At 45.3% G+C, this 20126-nt stretch overlaps 1 protein-coding gene across 1 annotated transcript in view; it reads right to left on the reverse strand.

The window, feature by feature from the left end:
• The window catches only part of TANGO6 (transport and golgi organization 6 homolog), a 158056-nt gene that overhangs the window by 4441 nt on the left and 133489 nt on the right, over window positions 1–20126 (reverse strand). The gene's annotated exons all lie outside the window — the stretch shown is intronic.

Consider the following 20126-nt stretch of genomic DNA (forward strand, 5'->3'; position numbering starts at 1 on the left):
TTGGGGCTGCTGCTCCACTAAGCATCAGATCCAAGTACCCCAACTCCTTGCTTTGGTCCCAAAACATGGCACGGACCTCAGGCGCACTGCACGACAGCTGCTAGAGCAGTCACCAGCATTTCCCTCTCGTGCTCTGCAAAGCCCTTGCTGATATCCACAGGAGAAGGCATCCACTTATGAAACACAGAAGGCTATTTCTTCGGCAGTCATGCCTACCCTTGCCACTACTTTGAAGTCCCAGGAGCTCCCAGTTTCCTCCAAAATCTTCCTGGCTTGGGAGCTAGAACTTCTAGCAAGAAATAAGTTTCAAAAGAATGGAAAAATGCAACAAGGGGCCTTAAGGATCATCTGGTCAAACTGGGGACTGAAGACAACAAGGTCACAAGGAGTCATGTAACTTGTCCGAGGCTACTTCCGCAGTCACTTCTGGTCTGGCTCTTTGTCTCAAGAACGACTACATTTGGGTCAGGTACTATACTACATATTTTCCATATATCATCTAATCTTTATGCCAGTCACGTAAATGACAGTTATTAGCCCCATTTACAGATGAGGAAACAAAGAATTAGAGGGTTAAGTAACCTCCAAGGTTACTTAGCTAAAAAAATGGTGGAGACTGTGTTCTTATTTACTTATTTATATAGAAAAGGCAATGTAGTACAAAAAGTATCATACTCAGGAAAAAAATAAGTCCCTCCTTGATTCCAGACTCCTAGTTTCCCTTCTCAGAAGTTACGGTTCTTAACTGTGAGAAATACTCGAGATGTTTGTGAGCATACATGAGTATACACATATGCCCTTCCCCACACTTGACATACTCGGAAGGCCTTTTGTATGACTGGCACATATGAAAATAACTTTTTTATTTTTATTTTTAAATTTTATTTATTTTTAGAGAGAAAGAGAAAGAGAGGGAGAGAAACATCTAATGGTTGCCTTTCACATGTGCTCCAGTGGGGGCCTGGCCCGCAACTCAGGCATGTGCGGGAATCAAACCGGAGACCCTTCAGTTCGCGAGCTGATACTCAACCCACTGAGCCACACCAGCCCGGGCTGGAAATAACCTTTTAAAAATGACTGCACATGATATATGTCATACAATTTATTTACCCACTCTTCCAAATGAAAGCCATTTAGTCATGTTTTTAATATTTTGCTATTGCAAATATTGCTGCAATAAACATTTTGATACCTAAGTCTTTGCAGGCATGTACAAGGGTATCTATAGGACAAATATCTAGAAATGGAAATTCTAGGTCAAAGAGTGATGCACACTTATGCTTTTGATAAATAAGGCCAGAGAGGCTGCAAGAATTTACATTTTTACCTGTTCCCCCATGTTCTCATCCATACTACGCATCGTACACTCCTATCTTTGCTAATCCTGTAAGAAGTAGCACATTGCTATTTTAAATTTGCATCTTTCTAATAAATACATAAAGTATATAACTGTTTTCCAGTATGAATAACTGAACTTTTCCTTATTGATTTGTCAGGGTTCTTTGTGAAAAAATAGAGCCTACAATCTTAGCAACTATGCTATGCGATGTTCTTTCTATTTACTGATAATGCTACCCACATGCATCCAGCTGGGTTTACATCACTTTATGCAGACATCTATGACGATAATTGGTTCAAATGGACTTAAAACTTTTTCTCTAACAACTAGAACTTCAAGAGTTACTGTACATTGAAGACTGTGCCAATATATAATTTCTTAAAAGGAGGATGATCAGAAAAAAAGAAATAGAACATTCACCCATTCTTTCATTTTTTGGCTTTTCACAAATAATATGTGTAATAGCCTATATAATATAAACATGTAATAAATATGTGTGATAGCCTGTATAGTATAAACATGAAGTATTCATGAAAAAACTCATTGAAAAACTAGTTGCCTCCAGAAAGGGAAACTGGGAGGGAAGGGGAGAATTATATACTCTTTTGTACATTTTCAGCATTTAATTTTATGAATATCTTACCTATTAAAAATAAATACCCTTTCTTGAACTGAGTCAACTCCTAGATAAAGCTTTTCCTAAGGCCATTTCACAGATAAAAGAATACAGAACCTGCCCTTCAAAGGCTTATAGGTAAGACGCGCACATAAATAAAGACGGCACAAAACAGAACATGCTAAGTGTCCTAAGAGAACAGGGAGATGAGAGGGTAGAGAAGGCCACGTTTGAAGAACAGGAAGTGAACTGGAGATGGTGGACACACATGAAGAGAACGATTACGTCAGCGAGTAACAAGGACATGGTCTGGGCCCAGGGCCTCCTGCACGTCTCAAGTCAGCAAACCACGGGTGCGGCACCACATATCCTGGGCTTGCCAAAGACCAGAGAAAGGGCCCTTTCCACCTTTCGTATTTTCAATCAGCATGGGTTCTGGGAAGTGGAAGGAGGAAGGTACGGAAAAATCAAATCAAGCCCCCAGGCCCTGTGCTCCGGTTGTGCAGGCCTTCTTTCTTTCCTGGTCTGAGCAAAGCTCCTTCCCTGCTCAGGGCCTTTGCATATGCTGCTCCCTGAGCCTGGGAGACTATTTTACTTCCTCCTCACCTAGAACTCCTACTTACACTTAGCCTGAAATGCCACTTCTGCAGGGATGCCTTCCCTGGACACCCACAGTAAGCCTTTCCACCCTATCTGTAGTTCTTCTGTGGCCCCTATCGCAATTGTGACTTAAATACTTATTGTGTAATTTTAAAAAGTTTTCCTCACTGGTCACATATGCTACTGACCCCGAGGTCACATCTCGCCTTGTTCAACTGCTGGTGTCCTTATACAGTAACGGGCACATGGCAGATACCTAAAAACTATGTATGAAAGAAAGAAGAAACGCACGCTGTTCTTGGCCAGTCTCTCACTTGGGAAAACCTAAAAATTTTAAGGATATCTATCAAAACGAGGCTACACAACCTGGGTCAGCTTCCTGGGTGTGTGACCTCCACAGTCACACAGGGACCCCCCCACAATCAAGAGGCCCCATGCTGTTGTCATCTTACAATTCTTACTAATTTCATCTTTGAATTGTGTTGTGTATGTGAAGTCCAAGGGGACAAAGGAACATGAGTGGGAGCAGAGATCGCCCCATACGCACGTCCGCTACTCTCTGACGGTGCCTTTGACTATAGCGTTTGCTGCGCTCCCCCAGCACCGAGTTCAGAAGGAGCCACACCACACGGGAGTTCAGCCAGGTTCAAAGCCAGGAGAAGGGGAGTGTGTTTGTTATGTTTACAACTGAGCGAATAGAGGCACTCAGAGGGGCCGTGCTTTCCACTGGAACCAGAACTCGCTTCGAACAGCAGGCAATGGTTTTCTAAGAAACACAGGGGAGAAATAAACTCCATGTATCCTCCATGTTGCTTCCCTGTTTCAGCCAACCATTTATTTCCACTGAAAACGATGACACAGAAGGAAACATGACAACCCACACCTCATTCCTTTCCATCCATTCTTACTCATTAATAAACCGAAGGTAAAGAGGACCGACAGAATATGCACCTGTCAAGAAGTGAGATAAAACAGCTGCGTTAGTTTTGTGCAGTTTCCACTGTTCGGCTCAGAAGGAAATACATATGTATGTACAAGCTACTGATTACAAATTGTGTAATTTTGGAGGTTCCACATATGAGTTAAATACTCTTATACTTGCATTTAAAATTGGCATTACTGCCCTGGCTGGTGTGGCTGAGTGGATTCAGTGCCGGCCTGTGAACTGCAAGGTCGCCAGTTCAATTCCCAGTCAGGGCACATGTCTGGGTTGCAGGCCAGGTCTCCAGTTGGGGACATGTGAGAGGCAACCAACTGCTGTATCTCTCACACACTGACGCTTCTCTTTCTCTCTTTCCCCTCTCTCTAATAGTAAATAAATAAAATCTTTAAAAAATAAAAATAAATACAATTGGCATTGCACAATATAAAGATGAACAGTAAAATTCATGCTAATAACATTTACATTTTTCTTTACTTAGAACAAAATTAATTGCAAATAAAACATACCATGACAAGTTGAGAGATAGAAGGATTGTGGAAGAAAGGAAAAAACTCTGTATTTTAAAACCACGTGGATAAAAAAGGGGCCACGTACTCAGCCTGACAAACTCAGGGGACGCCTGCATGGTGGGCCCTACAAACCCAGGGACCAGCGTAACAACACGGGGCAGTCAGAATGTTAGAATTTCTAACTGAAAGTGTGTCATGGTGGGTAGTCATGTCCTAGGCCTGTAGCATCCTTGGCGAAGGTCAGTATTTAACTCTGACATTGTTTATTGTCTCTGTGCATCTAAGATAACATACCTGGGAAATGTCAGAGTACTCTTCGTGTGCAGACCCCTCAAAGGTCCAGCTCCAGGTACCAGAGCCCACACACCATCTCTCGGTGCTGTAAATGTTAACTGTTAACTGCCGAATGCTCACCTGTGTAAGAGACGCATGTGTCCCTCCACTTTACTTTTTATCCAGTCTCAGACGTTGCCCCACTTTGCTTACTCCGGCCTCCCTAAGCTACCACCAGTGGGTTTCATGCAGCCCCCTTACGTCTCCTCCTTTGATTCTAATGTATAAAATAAGGTGCAACACTGTCCTTCTCTAGAGCATTTTCTCAGCCCGTTGAGATTTTGTTCCCTGCAATTGTCACTGGTTTGGCTCAGAAAACCTCTTGTAAGACTTTTCCTTAGGCTGGATGTTCTTTTGTCGACACCACCTCAGCACTTTTTGAATAAGGGACCCTGCACCCCTGCATTTTCATTTGTATGGGGCCCCACATGCTATGCAGTGGGCCTTGCAGACAGTTCATAGAGCTCCTTGCTGGGCAAAGCCTCCCAAAGATGCTGCCCCATCCCTGCTGCGCACTTGTCTCCTGGGTTTTCTCAAAACGCTGCTGAGACACAACGGGAGGTGGATCTCCTGACCAGGCATCTGACTGTGGCACTACCCCAAGTGCCCTTGCTTCCCTCCAGGCTGGCGGTGTGGAAACAGAGGGATGATTCCGGAAAGAGGATGAATCCCCGTAGCTACGTCCTCAGGATTACTCATTCACTCAGTAATTGTTATAAAGGGTCTGCGTCGTGCCCAGACAGTGTGTCGGTGATAAAAAGATGAGTAACGCACAAACCCTGCCCTCTGGGGAGGGAGGCAGTCACACCTCAGACAGCATGACCCCCGCTCTGAGAGAGGGTTCTGTGGAAGCACTTCCGCCTGTGGAAGTAGGTGGGGGAAGAGCATCTAGATACCATGGAAAGGGCCTTCACCCTTTCATTTGTAGCCAATGGGTGGCACCAAGGAGTGGCCTGGGGAAGTGTCAGGGAGTCCCCTCATCTGCAAGTAACCAAATAAATGCAGAGTATGAACCCGCCAGGCATGCTTGTTATGCAAATGCAGTTTAAAGATCTGTCTCCTAACATTCTCTCTAATGCGTTATAGCCCAAAGTGTCACAGAAATTCTAGAGTTCCTACTGTTTATTACAAGGTCATGTTTTTTTTTCTTTCCTAGAGCAGTCTTTCACCCAGTTAAAACTAACTTAGAGATTTTTTTTTTTAATTTTTATGTATCTTTAGAGGGGAAGGGAAGGAGAGAGGGAGAGAAACATCAATGTATGGCTGCCTTTTGTGCGTCCCCTGCTGGGAACTGGCCTGCAGGGAACTGGCCTGCAACCCTGGTATGTGCCCTGACTGGGATTCGAACTGCGATTGTCTGGTTCGCAGGCCCGCGCTCAATCCACTGAGCTACACCAGCCAGGGCCCTACACCAGCCAGGGCCCTACACCAGCCAGGGCCCTATCTTAGAGATTTTTTTAGAGCCTCCTAACATCCACAGCAGGGTTGGCTTTTACTCAGAACTTTCCTGGTGGAGGGAGGAATGTTCCCCCCAGCCCTGCCGTGCCCGTAAAATAACAGTAACGCTTGCGCAAACGCCGAGCGCCAAGCGTTTCATACCTGAGGGATGCTGAGCTCCTTGTTATCAGTCACCGGATCTCCTTTTTAAGGTAACTGAATGTTAGGCAAAGCCTCCTTCTTAATTAATGGGTCTACCTGAGCAATCCACCCTGGTCCGCTTCCCTCCAATCCCTGTAACCCCAGGGATCCCACACATCACAGGACTTCCTCTGGACTCCCCAGGGATCAAAGCTTCCTGCCAGCCAGGGATTGTCACCAAATCCGGTGGATCAGGGGCTGAATACAAGGAGAGTTCAAAGGTAAAGTTACTCACAGGAGCTTCTGTGGTGGGCAGGATACAGGCAATCCCACAGAGGAAACCTCTCATTAAGAGTTCACACCTGCTCTTCATCCCTCTGCTCATCAAGGCCCAAGGACTCCGAGCAAATGTGGAGTGGGGTAGAGATGAGTGGGGGTGGGGCAGGGATGTCTTAAAGAAATACCAAGATGTGCAGTATGAAAATCCTTTGGGAAAAGGTGGGGTGCAGGTGCTTTATTAAAAGAATTTAGAGTGTGGGAGCCCAGCAGATGTGCGTGGGTGAGCACACACACTTCCACCCCTCCCTGCCCCTCCCTGCCCCTCCCTGCCCTCTCTAGGCGCCCGTTCCCTGAAGCACGCAATGCTCATGCTTCAGGGACAAGGGCGAATCTTCAGGGTTAGAAAAGACCAGGTGAGGAGAGGAGGCAGGCCCTACTGAAAAGGGAACAGTGAGAGCAGAAGACTGCCTAGGGCACACAGGTGCACTTTCAATGGAACAGCGGGAAGCGGTGTTCCGTGTTCGGCTCTTTCAATGAGCTTGACCAGGAACATCCCTGAAGTGGTTATTGTATCTGAGTTAAGATCAAAAAGAGCAATAGATGGCCAAAATCTTTCTTCTTTGAATAATTGAAAAGCAGTATAACCACAACCCAGAATATCTGAAAAATAGAGGAAGAAAAAAAAGTCTCTAGCCAAACAACCTCTGTAATGTAAGCACCACTAGTAAAGACACTTAGTAACTGGTAGATTCAGTTACATTAAAAATGACTTTAACAGCCCTGGCTGGTGTGGCTCAGTGGTTGAGTGCCGGCCTGCGAATCAAGGGGTTGAAGGTTCAATCCCTAGTGAGGGCACAGGCCTGGGCTGTGGGCCAGGTCCCAGGAAGGGGGCGTGAGAGGCAACCACACATTCATGTTTCTCTCCCTCTTTCTCTCTCCCTTCCCCTCTCTAAAAAGTAAATAAATAAAATCTTTAAAATATATAAAAATGATTTTAATAGTTAAAAAGTGATTTGTACTTCAAGGTGACTTTACAAATGAAACTTAGATGAATGAAATTATTATTATGGGAGATCAACAAGACACAACACATATGATCACAAACATCTACGGAAATAAGACCTGGGAAATTATGATCCCGCCAAGGATTTTCCACCTGCAATTCCTTAGTCTTTAAGGGGAAATAGGTTGCTAAATATAAAAGGATAAAAAAGTTCAATGCTGGCACATACTTCGAAATTCAATCTTCTATAGCACCAATAGATGAGGCAAGAAAGGTCAGGAAGAAAGAAAACTAAATTCCATACAATCCTATCAAACACTGACTGTGGCTCCCTTTGTGGCTCAGAAATAAGTACTGGGCACAAAAACAGAAACAGAGGACGAACAGGCAAGTCAGACTCTGAAATAAGAAGCGGGGGCAGCCACGGGGAGGAGGAGGACGGGAGCAGCTGCGGAGTGGCCGGCACACAACACCATCCTCTAGATTGGGATCAGAAGAGGAAGAAACCGCAGCATCTGATTAGTTCTGTTAAAAACACGTTGGAATAACCATTCGGTGTAGTAGGAACCTGACAGAAAACTGAAAGCCAACTTCTAAGAACGCTCACTTTGACCTCTGTGCCTCAGCGTTAAAACCAACATATGATTTGGTGGCTGAGGGAAGTTAAAAGTGAACAGACGAGACTAGGAACGGGGCAGCGGGTCATCAACAGAGCACAGCTCAGCCAACATCTCCGAGGCCGTGTGCAGGACTCTGTGCCGAGTATTCTGGGTGATGATGGCCAGTGCCCGCCCGTCAGGAGCAACCACCCTTTGGGGCAGTTGAGCCTAAGGGCCTGGAGGCGGGAGAACTGGGTGAAGTGAATCCTGGAGTTCCCAATTACTAGCTAAGGAACCTTCAGCCCTCAGAACCCAGTGATCTCATCTGTAAAATGGAGATAACACTGCCACCTTTTAAGGCCGTTCTAAGGATCAATGTCTCTAAAGATCCAACCACAAGGACTTGCGTATGGGGGCTGCTAACTAAGAGGTGGCTTGTCAGTCTGCCCACTAATGCTGTGATTGATCTCTTTGAGGTCCAGGACTGCGCCCCACTTGTTACTCTTCTATTACTAAGGCCTACAACACTGGCTGGCACGCAGTAAATTTTTTGATAAATGAGTGAATGAATGAATGATAACAATAGCTAATCCTTACATAATACCTGTTATGTGCCGGGTATGGTTTCAGGAATTTTATCTAGCTAACTCAGTCCTCACAACAACACAAAGAGAGAAGTACTATTATTACCTCCAATTAGCCCAGGGCCACACAGCTAGAATCACATAGAGCCAAAATTCAAACCCTGGCAGCCGGACTGGGAGCCCATGTTCTTGGTTATTCCACTACACTGTTCTGTCTCTCAAAGTGGCTGTATTTTCACTACTATGAAGTGGGGTGCATAAAGCATGTGAGAACCCTTTGCAATCATAAGCAAAGTGATATATAATTCAAAATAGCATTGCTATTACTACTCCGACGTTGAGGTAACTGGGTTTACCACCAAGGGGTTAAGAAAATGAGGGGGAAGGCACAACCCTGAAAACAAAAAATAGAGAGCAGAAGCTAAAAACGAGTGGTCAGGAAGGTGACCACATGGAGGGGAGTTAGAAAAAAGGGGAGGGAAATAGGTACCCCATCACCCGCACACACTGTCAGGGCCGGATGGGTGCCAATACGGGGAGCCTGGCCACTTCTGCAGACCCGAGAGCACCCGGAGGCATTCTGCTGAGCAAGTGGACAGGAGCCTGGCTCTGAGGTCGAGGAGGCCAGCAGCCTCTCTGAGATAACGAGCAGGGTACAAACCGAGGAAGCAGGATGGAGGTAGACAATCGGGACCTCATTCAGGGAGCTCTGGCCTGACAAAGGATACATGCTTTACTGATAAAACCCGAACCTCCACTTTGATGGGTCTATGAAACAGAAATGAGGGCCAATTCAGACCGAAAGACCAGGCTTTGAGCCACTTCATTGAAAGCGTTGGGAGGGTCAGCACAGAAAGACAGGATTACTAATGTCTAGGAGATTTCTATCCACGCCTGACAGACAGTCCCAAACATGCTGAACAGTTCAGGGTAGCATTACTATTAACTGGAGGTTACTGGGCTTTTCAAAAACCTTTTATTTCCATAGTATTTTTCTCTGCTCGACCCAGAGATAAATGGCATTTTTACCCTTTCTGGCTTGTGCCTGGCTGTTAAATGGGGAGAGTGTCTCAAGTGAAAACTGGAGATGGGTGGGGAGCGGCAGGAGGGTATCAAGCGTGACTTTCGTTGAAGAGTAAGGGGAAAAAATTTAACTGGTCAAGTGCCAAAAATGCTACAGGGATCGGGTAGGTTAGGGACAAAGACCAAGACCAAGACAGCCAGTTAACCCCTGAGTGGGGCCACAGTTTAGGGGCCTACACAAAAAGCAAGTGAGGGGATTCACACCTAATTGTGTGTACTCTAGGCTAGATCACGCTGAGGCATGCTACCCAAATGCTTCCTGCTTGCTTCCCGGTGTCAGACGGAGCCGACAGAGGCTACAGCCAGTTCTGTGGCAGACTGAAACAGTGACTGCTCTGCTGCTGGGAGCAGCGGTAGCAGCATCTTTCGGGATGGCTTTAAATAGCAACCTGAGGAAGGCAGCAGCTTTCCGTGCTCTGCACCCGCACAGGCACAGAAATAGAACAAAGAAGGCAGGAAAAATGGCCGGAGTATGTGCAAAGACCGCAGGCTGATGCTCGTGGGAAAAACTGGGAGTTTTTTCCTTAAAGGTGGTTACAATCCCAGCTTTCAGACTGTGTCCCTTTATCACGTCTGGGGAAAAGGGCTTCATTTCCCTGGCCCTTGAAACTCTCCGGACAGACACCCTGCTGAGGAACACAGTCCTGCTCCCTCCCTTTCTGCACTGAATGTCTCCCATGTGGGATTAGATGGTAATGGCAACAGGCTCACTACTACCACATAGTGCATGTTTACCACATTTGAGCCACCGTGCCAGCCCTTCACACACTATCTCATTTAATCCTGTGAGGCAGGTGTTATTAGGCCCAGTTTACAAAGGACGGAAAGGGGATTTTTGGAGGTTCAGTGACTTGCTCAAGGGCGTGGCTAGAATTCAAACCTGTGTCTGTTAGAGCTAACTGCAAATCTTTCTTTTGAATATGTGTAGTCTGGGGAAAATCCAATATGCAAAAGAAAGCTATGGAGAGCATCTGACCTTTTTCCTGCACCATCAAAGCTGCCTTATGTAGATGGGATCTGATCAGGGAGGAGAGGGAGCAGCCACCAGTCTACCAGTTGCTGGCAAGACTTGGGTTTCCTTTGTAGCAGGGCCTGGCCCCACCCCTGGCTCACCTGGGTCACACAGCCTCAGGTGGAGCTTGAGTTGGCCACAGGTGAAGCAGCAGGCCACTTTCCTTAGGGCTTTCACTTAGTGGAATTCAATGCTCTGAGTCAGACACTTCAGGAACAAAAGGTTATAGAATTAGACAGACCAAAGGCCAGAAGAAACCAGAGTCACTACACATCAGAGGCCCTGGCAGGGGCTGCACTATGTGCTAACACACGCTGTGGACTGAACTGGAAAACAGCACTGGCCCACTTGCAGGTATGTCTGCACAGCCCAGACTTGGCGTCTAAGCAACATTGCTGTTCCAGTGTAGTGATCCTCCCCCCATGCTGCACACTGTAATTCCCGGGGGGGGGGGGGGCTTTTTAAATGCCTGGGCCCCAGAATCAGAATCTTAGGGATTAGGGCTCAGGGCTTAATTTGTTTTTTAATTTCTGTTTATACTCTTCAGGTGACTGACAGAGTAGTTTAGGATGTCAGGAAAAAGCACTGGATAGAAGACTCAGTAAGAGATGCGTCCTGGTTTCAGAAATAGGGATCACTGCTATGACTTCACCTTCGAAAAGTCTAAGTGCCAGTTATAAGTGATGTGATTTGGACACAGCCTATTACATTCCTGGAACTTGCTAAACTTTCAGCAACCGGGTTTTCATTTTCCAGAAAGGAGACAGGGTCAAAATCACTTTTGGTCCACAAATTAAAATTTTATCTTTTTCCCCAAAATATCTTAAAAGTTTGTTGTCAGTCACATGTATGTGAAGGGCAATTCTGAACACAGAGGAAGTTATAGGCAACCAACGTGCAGCTGCCTCCGCTGCAAAATTAGCTGGGATTACGAGAAATGCAGGGGAATATATGCGAGATACGAATAGATCTACATGGATGAGGTGTGGAGGGGAGAAACCAAGCTTTGAAATGCAGATGGTTCCAGCTACACATCAATATTCATTCTGTCACTCTGCCTCAGGACTTCTTGTCCCACCTGCTTTGGTGACAGCATGTCTACAACCCACGGCAACAGAAACTTTAGGCATTTCCAAGTAGGAGAGGTAAAACTCCCAAACTTGTTCGGACAACTTCTGCTCTTGGGAAACCTGGAAGAGTTTGGAAGTCCAGGATTTTCAGGTTAAGATCTAAAACATTTACTTAACTACTAAGTCAGGTACTAAGAAATTTAAAAGATGGGTTTGCGTCAGTAAAAGATTTCATATGCTCTCTCCACAAACATCTATTAAGCACTTATTCTGTGCAAGGCAATGTGCTAGATTTGGGGAAAATACAAGTGAATGGAATGAGGTACCTAGAGGGGTCCCAGTCACTGGGACAGACAGAGTGGTCGTTGCTAGGGGCTGGGAAGAGAGAGGAGCGGAGAGCTAGTGGGCACAGAGTGCCAGCTTTGCAAGATGAAAAGTTCTGCGGAGGGATGGCGGTGACCAGAGCACAGCAATGCGAATGTACACAAAAACGCTGCCGAACCTCACACTCAGAAACGGTTAAGGTGCTAAATTTCATCACAACTTTTAAAAAATGTGACTATATGTTCAGGGGCTCAGGGTTTCTCTTGACGTCAGACGTGAACTATAGTATCTAGTCCTGCAGTGACTGGAGAAGCGAGGACTAACTTTACTTGAGAAACCAGGAAAGGCTTTTCACAAAGAAGTGACACTTAGGTAGAGTCTTAAAGGAGGAAGAAAGGCTTAGTAGATGCACAGGTGGGGAAGCGGGGAAGGAGGCACCTGAGACACGAGAAATAGAATGGACCAAGTGGTGGAGGCAAGAACAGCATGCAGCTTATCTGGAGCTGGCAGGAGGTTTTCAGGGCATGTGAGTAAAGTACAGGAAAGACAGTTACACAGGTCAGGTGGGGTCCAGGTGGGGGACACTCATGGCCTTGCGTGTCCTGTGCAGGAGCCTGGTCTTTATCTTACAGACCACAGAAACCACTGAGAAACTGCTGGCTGGGGACTGGATCTCAGCAGACGTGCATTTCAGAAAGATCTCTCTGGCTGCTCCCCAAGTAACTGAACACCTGTTGACCCTGGAGAATTACAGTAGGATAAAGTCCAGTGCTTAAGGGAATAGGGTCCGAGGAAGCCAAGTGTGTCCCAATATACCTATAACAACAGTTCACCTCTTCCTCAAGGATAGTCTCGGGCCAGTTGTAATTAGGGCCTTTGAACAGCCCAGCTGTCAATAAGGCAGCCTGGGCTTGCACTCGGTTCTACCTTTTACTGGCTCTTTGACCTGGGCAACTATATGCAAACTTTGGGACCTCAATTTTCATATCTGTAAACAGAGTGAATGGGCGTATTTATCTCACAGGGGTGTTACCGATGACATAACGAGTCCAAAGAACTTAGTATTTGCCTGGCACACAATAAGGCCTTAATAAGTGTTGGTTATATTATTATTAAACACTAAATCCCAGAGAAGATGGAATTTATTTGGAGCAGATTTGCTGAGGGCAAATAAACCATGGGGCGATGAGCAACGGACTGGAACAGACCCCAGAGCATCAATCCTGAATGTCATTTTGAGTCACCCCAAGGAGGGAACACTAGTCAGAACTCCCTTTCAGAGAATGGAGAGAAGATAATTGGGTTTTGCAACCCAGAGGCCCATCTAATTATCAGAATAATCACTCTCAGAGGAAGACACAATTCCCAGTCAGGCTGCGGGGCAGGAGGAAAGCCCCAAGACTCTTATTCCCCAGCCTGGCAGCCCCGAAGGTGTTTGTTCACATCAGTTTTTCTCCATTCCCTGCTTTTTTCAGGTCTGTGTAAATTATGGAAAGTTGCTGGATGGCGTAGCTCGTGGTTGGACTGTGCTTTTGGCAAAAGATAATGGAACATGAGGAAGGGTAAAAAGGAAGCCAAGCTTGTTTTCTGTCTCTGCTTTCTGCAGAGTTCACACTGGTAGGTCCTGAGAGGTCAGGGCACCTGGGTCCAGAGCAAGCCCCAACACTCCTCTCACTGTTCCGTCCCCTCCAGGGTAGACAGTAAATAGCTGCAGGGAGGAAGTCTCTTGGGCATCGAGTTCCCAGGACCTGAAGCAGCCTTCTGTTAGCCACGATCGTGTCGCAAAGGCCCAAGTGACTCAGTTCTGAGTCCGTCAGAGGACAGTCCCAGAACATGTGAGCACTAGTTCTGGAGTCATGCTGCCGGGGGTCATGTACTGCCACTTACTGGTTGTTGGACAAGTTTCTTATCTCCCCTGTCTTCATTCCCTCCCGTGTAAAATGCAGATATTAATCATACCTAAATGGGATTATTCTGAAGACTGAATGACTTAATTAATATAAAGCACTCAAACTTATGTGCTATCATATAATAAATGCTCAGTAAAAGTATTTTTGTGGGATTTTAATACACTCATTCACTGAATTCTTTAGGAATGCAACTACTGTATAAATTGAGAGAAGACAATATTTTGATTTGCTGGAACTTTACAGAGTAGTTTATCATTTTGGAAAGTCAGCCATTTGATGTACACCTGAGTTGCTAGTACAAGATATCTGTATCTTGCGTCTTATCTAGAGAAAAGAAAGTTGACAGCAGACATTCCCAAATCTCCTGCTTAACTTGTGCTCCAACTCACATTTGTGATGGTACCTAAGATGCCCCGGGTACTAAGATGAACCTTGTTTCAGGTGAATAAGTGAATTAGGTAAGAGAGAAGGAGAGATACTATAATTTCATTAGCTCCTGGCGAACACAAACTACCAGGAACAACTGGAAATGAGTGCTAATTCTTCCTGGCGCTAGCTCTGGAAAATCATAACGACAGCCTCTTCACGAACTTTATTTCCTCATTCATAAAACAAGATCGTTGGAATATTTCCCAAAGTATGTCCCACAGAACATTACTACTTGGCACGATAATGATGAGAGGGTTCCTTGGTAAATGAGTTGAGGGAATTGTTAGTTTTCTCCTCAGACTCCTTAACAAGCTAACGTGCACCAAATATCCAAAAAGAGAATCTATAGTTGGACGCAGCATTTTCCAAACTTATTTGACCATGGAGACCTTATACCAAAGGAGCAACTCATGAGGTTAATAAGCCAAGGGAAATTTTTGTAAAATATAGTCTCTAAGGCCTCTTCTACCTCCAACGTTCTAAAATTCTGCATTTAAGTGGTATTACCTTTTTCTTGGCCATTTTATTTTTTATTTACTTTTTAAACTGAATTTATTGGGGTGACACTGGTTAATAAAATTATATAGTTTCGGGTGTGCAATTCTTCTATAATCTTCTTGGCCATTTTAGATGAAAATAGGGGTAAAGAAAAAGCTGTCCTACAGAAAATAAACTAGCATAAGTCTGATGCAGAAGAGGAAGACAAACCAAGTTCTAATGCATGTAGACCTAGGTAAATGACATGCAGAAAAGGCAGCAAGGGAGCAGTTTTAAATGTTAAGGCTTCCAAACTGCCACTTATGCTATCACTAGAAGAGTTTGAACATTTATATTTTAGCAGTCACAGTAAGGTACTGAGTTCTAATCTTTTCATTCTCAAATTCATCACTAATGCCAGAAGGCTTTGGCCAACGTACCACTGAGGAGACATATGGGACCAGCCCCTCCTCTCACAAATGGCTATGGTGGAGGACAAATACAGTTTTACACGAACCAGCAACCCCACACACCCCACCTGGCTCAGGCTGGAATGAGCATCTGATCTTAGTTGGAATATTAAGTTTCTTCCAGGAAGGCGATCTGGCGATCGGATGTGAGGCACAGCACCGGGCCGCTGCAACACAGACAGTAGATTAGGGGCTTCTTTTCCTGGTTCATGAAAATGCTCTGGAATTAGGTGGTGGTAATGTTGACTCAACTTTACGAATATACTAAAAACTTTATTTTGTACACTTTTAAAAGGGTAAATTTTATGCATATGAATATCTCAGTGTAAGAAATTATGTGAGGAAAACAAAATGCAGCGATGGGGAGTGGAGGCTCTCGCACCACTGATGAATAGAGCGCCCCACTCGCCTCCCGCGGGCAGCAGCAGCGGCTTGTCTGCCCAGACCAGGCCTGGCCTTTCTCCTGTTCGCCCACTTCCCGCAGGCTGGGTCTGTCTCCAGCCTGGCACCGCCCCTCTCCTGACGCCCTCCAGCCCTGGTCTCTCAGACCTGGGCACAGATCCTGGGAAAAATAGTCCCCTGAAAAAGGCCCTTGATTATCTTTGGGGGGAATCTAGCTATAAACTCTGTTTAACTCAGAGATTTAAGGGCATGACTTCTAAGTTGCTGTCCTATATACAAATCTTACATTTGACAGGTGGTAGAGATCCTGGGAAAAACAGGCATTCATTAATGACTAAACGTTCAGTCATTAATGTGTGGGAATGAACATTTGGAAACTTGTGCTTCTGGTCTGGATCTTAAGGAGTGAGAGACAGCAAATTATGCTGGCTTGAGACAAACCCAAATAAGATAAGCTGTATAACAGGTGTACAACTCATCACAATGTTTTTGGGGGGATGCTACCTTGACACAGAGAAATGATGAAAACTTTGTTACTTAATGAAAAAGTAAGCCCTAGCCAGGTAGCTCAGTTGGATAGTGCATTGTCCCAATACTCCAAGGTTGTGGGTTTGATTCCCAGTCAAGGCACATACAAGAATCAACCAATGAATGCATAAATAAGTGGAATCACAAATTGATGTTTCTTTCTCTCTCAAATCAATAAATAAAAAATTTAAAAGGGATCAACTTCTGGCCAAGATGGAGGCGTAGGTAAAAACACTGTGCTTCCTTGCACAACCAAGTTTAAAGACAACAAAGTTTTAATAACAAAAACACAGCCAAAACACAGCAAATTGAACTGTACAGAAGTCCGACAACAATGAACCTTTCAGCCAGACCGATAAGGGGCAGAGTCAGCGGCTGGTGGAACAGGGTAGAGAAGGAAAAAGTGGCTAGACTGATCCAGGAGCACAGGTGGATCCCAGGTGCGGGGTGGCAATGAGTGAACCCAGTGAGGGCCCAAGGCAGCTGGCTGACCTCAGACACACATTTGCATGCAGATAAACCAAGCAAAGGAACGAGCAGTGAGACAGACCGCTCAGGCTAGGGCCCCAGCGACGGGAATTAGAGCCTGAAAGCACCAATTGGAAAGACTTTTGGGGTCGAGGTGCCAGGAGAAGCTCCCAGGCTCACAGAGAGTTTGTTGGAGAGACCCACAAGGTCCTGGAGGGTGCACAGGCCCACACGCACGGGAGCCGACACCAGGGGGGCCAGGTTTGCATGCGGGAAGCAGCAGAGGGGATGGAGGTTTGAGAAACAGCAGAAAAAAACGCCCCTGCCCCTCTCGGACTCCGCCCCCACATACAGCATCATAACCCAGTGACTGGGCCGTCCTACCCAGTGAACATCTAAGGTTCCACCCCTCATACGTATCTGGCACGAAAAGACCAAAACATTATGGCTCAAACAGAAGAACAAATCAAAGCCCCAGAGCCAATAATTCTAAGCAACCAAGAGATAGCCAACCTATCTGATGCACAGTTCAAAACAATGGTGATCAGGATGCTCACAGAACTGGTTGATTTTAGCCACAAATTAGAGAAACAAATGAAGGCTAACCTAATGGAAATGAAGGGAAATACCCAGAAAACCAATAATGATGGAAAGGAAACTGGGACTCAAATCAAGGGAGTGGACCAGAAGGAAGAAAAAAACCACCAAACAGAAAAGAATGAAGAAATAAGAATTGAAAAAAAGTGAGGAGAGGCTTAGGAACCTCCAGAACATCTCTAAATGTTCCAACATCCGAATTATAGGGGTACCAGAAGGGGAAGAGGAACAGTCACCAGTGGAACACTTATCTGAACAAATAATAAAGGAGAACTTCCCCAATCTGGCAAAGGAAATAGACTTCCAGGAAGTCCAGGAAGCTCAGAGAGTCCCAAAGAAGTTGGACCCAAGAAAGAACACACTAAAGCACATCATAATTATGTTAGCCAAGATTAAAATGAAGGAGAGAATTCTAAAAGCAGCAAGAGATAAGGGGACAGTCACCTACAAAGGAGTTCCCATCAGACTGGCAGCTGATTTCTCAAAAGAGACCTTACAGGCAAGGAAGGGGCTGGAAAGAAGTATTCCAAGTCATGAAATACAAAGACCTACATCCAAGATTGCTCTATCCAGCAAAGCTTTCATTTAGAATGGAAGGGCAGATAAAGTGCTTCTCAGATAAGGTCAAGTTCAAGGAGTTCATCATCACCAAGCCCTTATTATAAGAAATGTTAAAGGGACTTATCTAAGAAAAAGAAGATAAAAAATATGAACAGTGAAAGGACAGCAAACGCACAGTTATTACAGCCATACCTAAAATAAAAACAAAGAAGACAGCTAGATTAGGAGCAGAAGCATAGAAATGGAGATCACATGGAGGGTTAGCAACAGGGGAGTGGGAGGAGGAAAAGTGGGGAGAAGGTACAGAGAATAAGTAGCATAGACGGTAGGTAGAAAATAAAGGGGGGAGGGCAAGAATAGTATGGGAAATATAGAATCTAAAGAACTTGAGACATGTGGTCATAAACTAAAGGGGAGAATGGTGGGGGACGGGGTGTGCAGGGTGGAGGGGAATGAAGGGGGGAAATGGGACAACTGTAATGGCATAATCAATAAAATATATTAAAAAGAAAAAAATTTTAAATGAAAAGTATATGACTAAACAACTAGAACTTGGCACAAGTCCCTACTCAATAAACTAGAATGTGTAAATCTCCTCAGCATGGGAAATTATCATTTCATCCATTATTGATATAATCCTTTGCCTTAAAAATAATCTTCATTTGTTTTTTCTTTTAAAAATAAGCAGTCTAATAACGTCAGGAAACAAAGAGCTGGGTGCAGACACACTGCCTGGGTTTAAGTCAGGTTGGCCACTTGCTGGCAGTGTTAACACTCAGCAGTTTTCTTAACCTTGAGGGGCCTCATTTAGTCATTTGTTGTGGTTTTTTTTTTATCCTCATCTGAGGACATTTTTTCATTGCTTTTACAGAGGGAGGAGAGGAGAGGGAGAGATGGAGAGAAACATTGACTGGTTGCTTTCTCATATGTGTCCTGACCGGGGATCAAACCTGCAATTTAGGTGAGTACCTCAACTGGGAATCAAACCTGTGACAACGCTCCAACCAACTGAGCCATGCCAGCCAGGGCTGCTTTAGTCACCTGTAAAGTGAGACTAACCCCACCTTCCCCTCAGACTTCCTGAGAGAATCGACGGAAATAACAGTAACGCACATAGCTCAGAGCCTGCTTCACAAAAGCACAATCATTTCGTGCGACGGTATCCACTGCTTCCCAGTGGTAGGTAAGAAAGGGAGAAAACGACACTGTTGGAGGTCAGATCAAGTCCACACAGGTACTGAGTCCCTTTGGTGCAATAACTACAAGGCATCGAGGTCCCTATGTGTTTTTCCAGTTGAGTTGGCATCCAGTGTTGAGTGACAACGCGGGGGCACGTGCAACATGAGATCCCTGTATGGAGTCGGAAGACTGGGTCCCATGTAATAAGGTCTGTTTTCCAAAATCTGAGATGACTGATGGTGACAGCGTGGCATGATGTGGTGTAGGCTCTAACAGTTCCAGCCTGTTCATGTAGATTAAATATGAAATTATCTCTGGTGGGTTTTTAAAAAATCACTAACCCCCCACCCCGCATATCTATGGATGAGACAGTAATAGTAGTGGTGGTGGTGGTAGTAATAATGACGATGATAATAATGATTCACAGTTGTCATCAGCATTGCTGTCTTGTATTTACAGCCCTTTACAATCTCTGCAGCTCTATGTGTTATCCCATCTAGGTCTTGCCACCTCTCGGTCAGGTTGGTAGGACTGGGGGGAAAATGAGGTTCACAGAGGTTAACAGATTTGCACCGAGACCAGAACTTGAACCGAGGCCAACAGCCACCCCCGCAATTATTTTATGTTCCCTTATTATTTCCTCTGTTTAACTGCATGAATCCATGTCTTTCTAGGTAAGCATGTCAGAAACATTGCTCCTCTTGCCTTTCTGAGACTCTGGATGTAGCACAGACACTTAAAGTTAAAAAAAAAAAAAGGAAGAGAGTGACAGAGACAGAGATGCCCCACACAAAACAGGCTCTTCTCAAGGTGCAGCAACAATGAACAGATGGAGAGGCGCAAGCATGAAAGAGAAAGGACCATGGAATCTTCGGGGCATGTTATGGGTTGAGTTGTGTCCTCTGCTCCCTCCAAAAAGATATGTTGAGATCCTAACCCCTAGGGCCCCAGAACATGACTCTACTGGGAAAGAGGTTGTTGTGATGTAACCAGTTAAGGCAAGGGCACACTAGGGTAGGGTGGGCCCCTGACCCGACGTGACTGGTGTCCTTGTAAGAAGAAACCAGGGAAAGATATTGGCATGCAAGGAGAATACAGATGGCGACAAACAGGAGCTATGCACCTACAAGGCAATGAACGCCAAAGGTGGCTGGGAAGCCACGGGACACTACGAGGGGCAAGGAGGAATGTTCCTACAGTGGGTCGGGGGGAATGCGGCCTGTCACTGTCTTG

The sequence above is a fragment of the Artibeus jamaicensis genome, unplaced genomic scaffold, assembly GCF_021234435.1.
Source record: "Artibeus jamaicensis isolate MK-2021 breed Jamaican fruit bat unplaced genomic scaffold, CSHL_Jam_final contig_464, whole genome shotgun sequence".
Taxonomy (NCBI): Eukaryota; Metazoa; Chordata; class Mammalia; order Chiroptera; family Phyllostomidae; genus Artibeus; species Artibeus jamaicensis.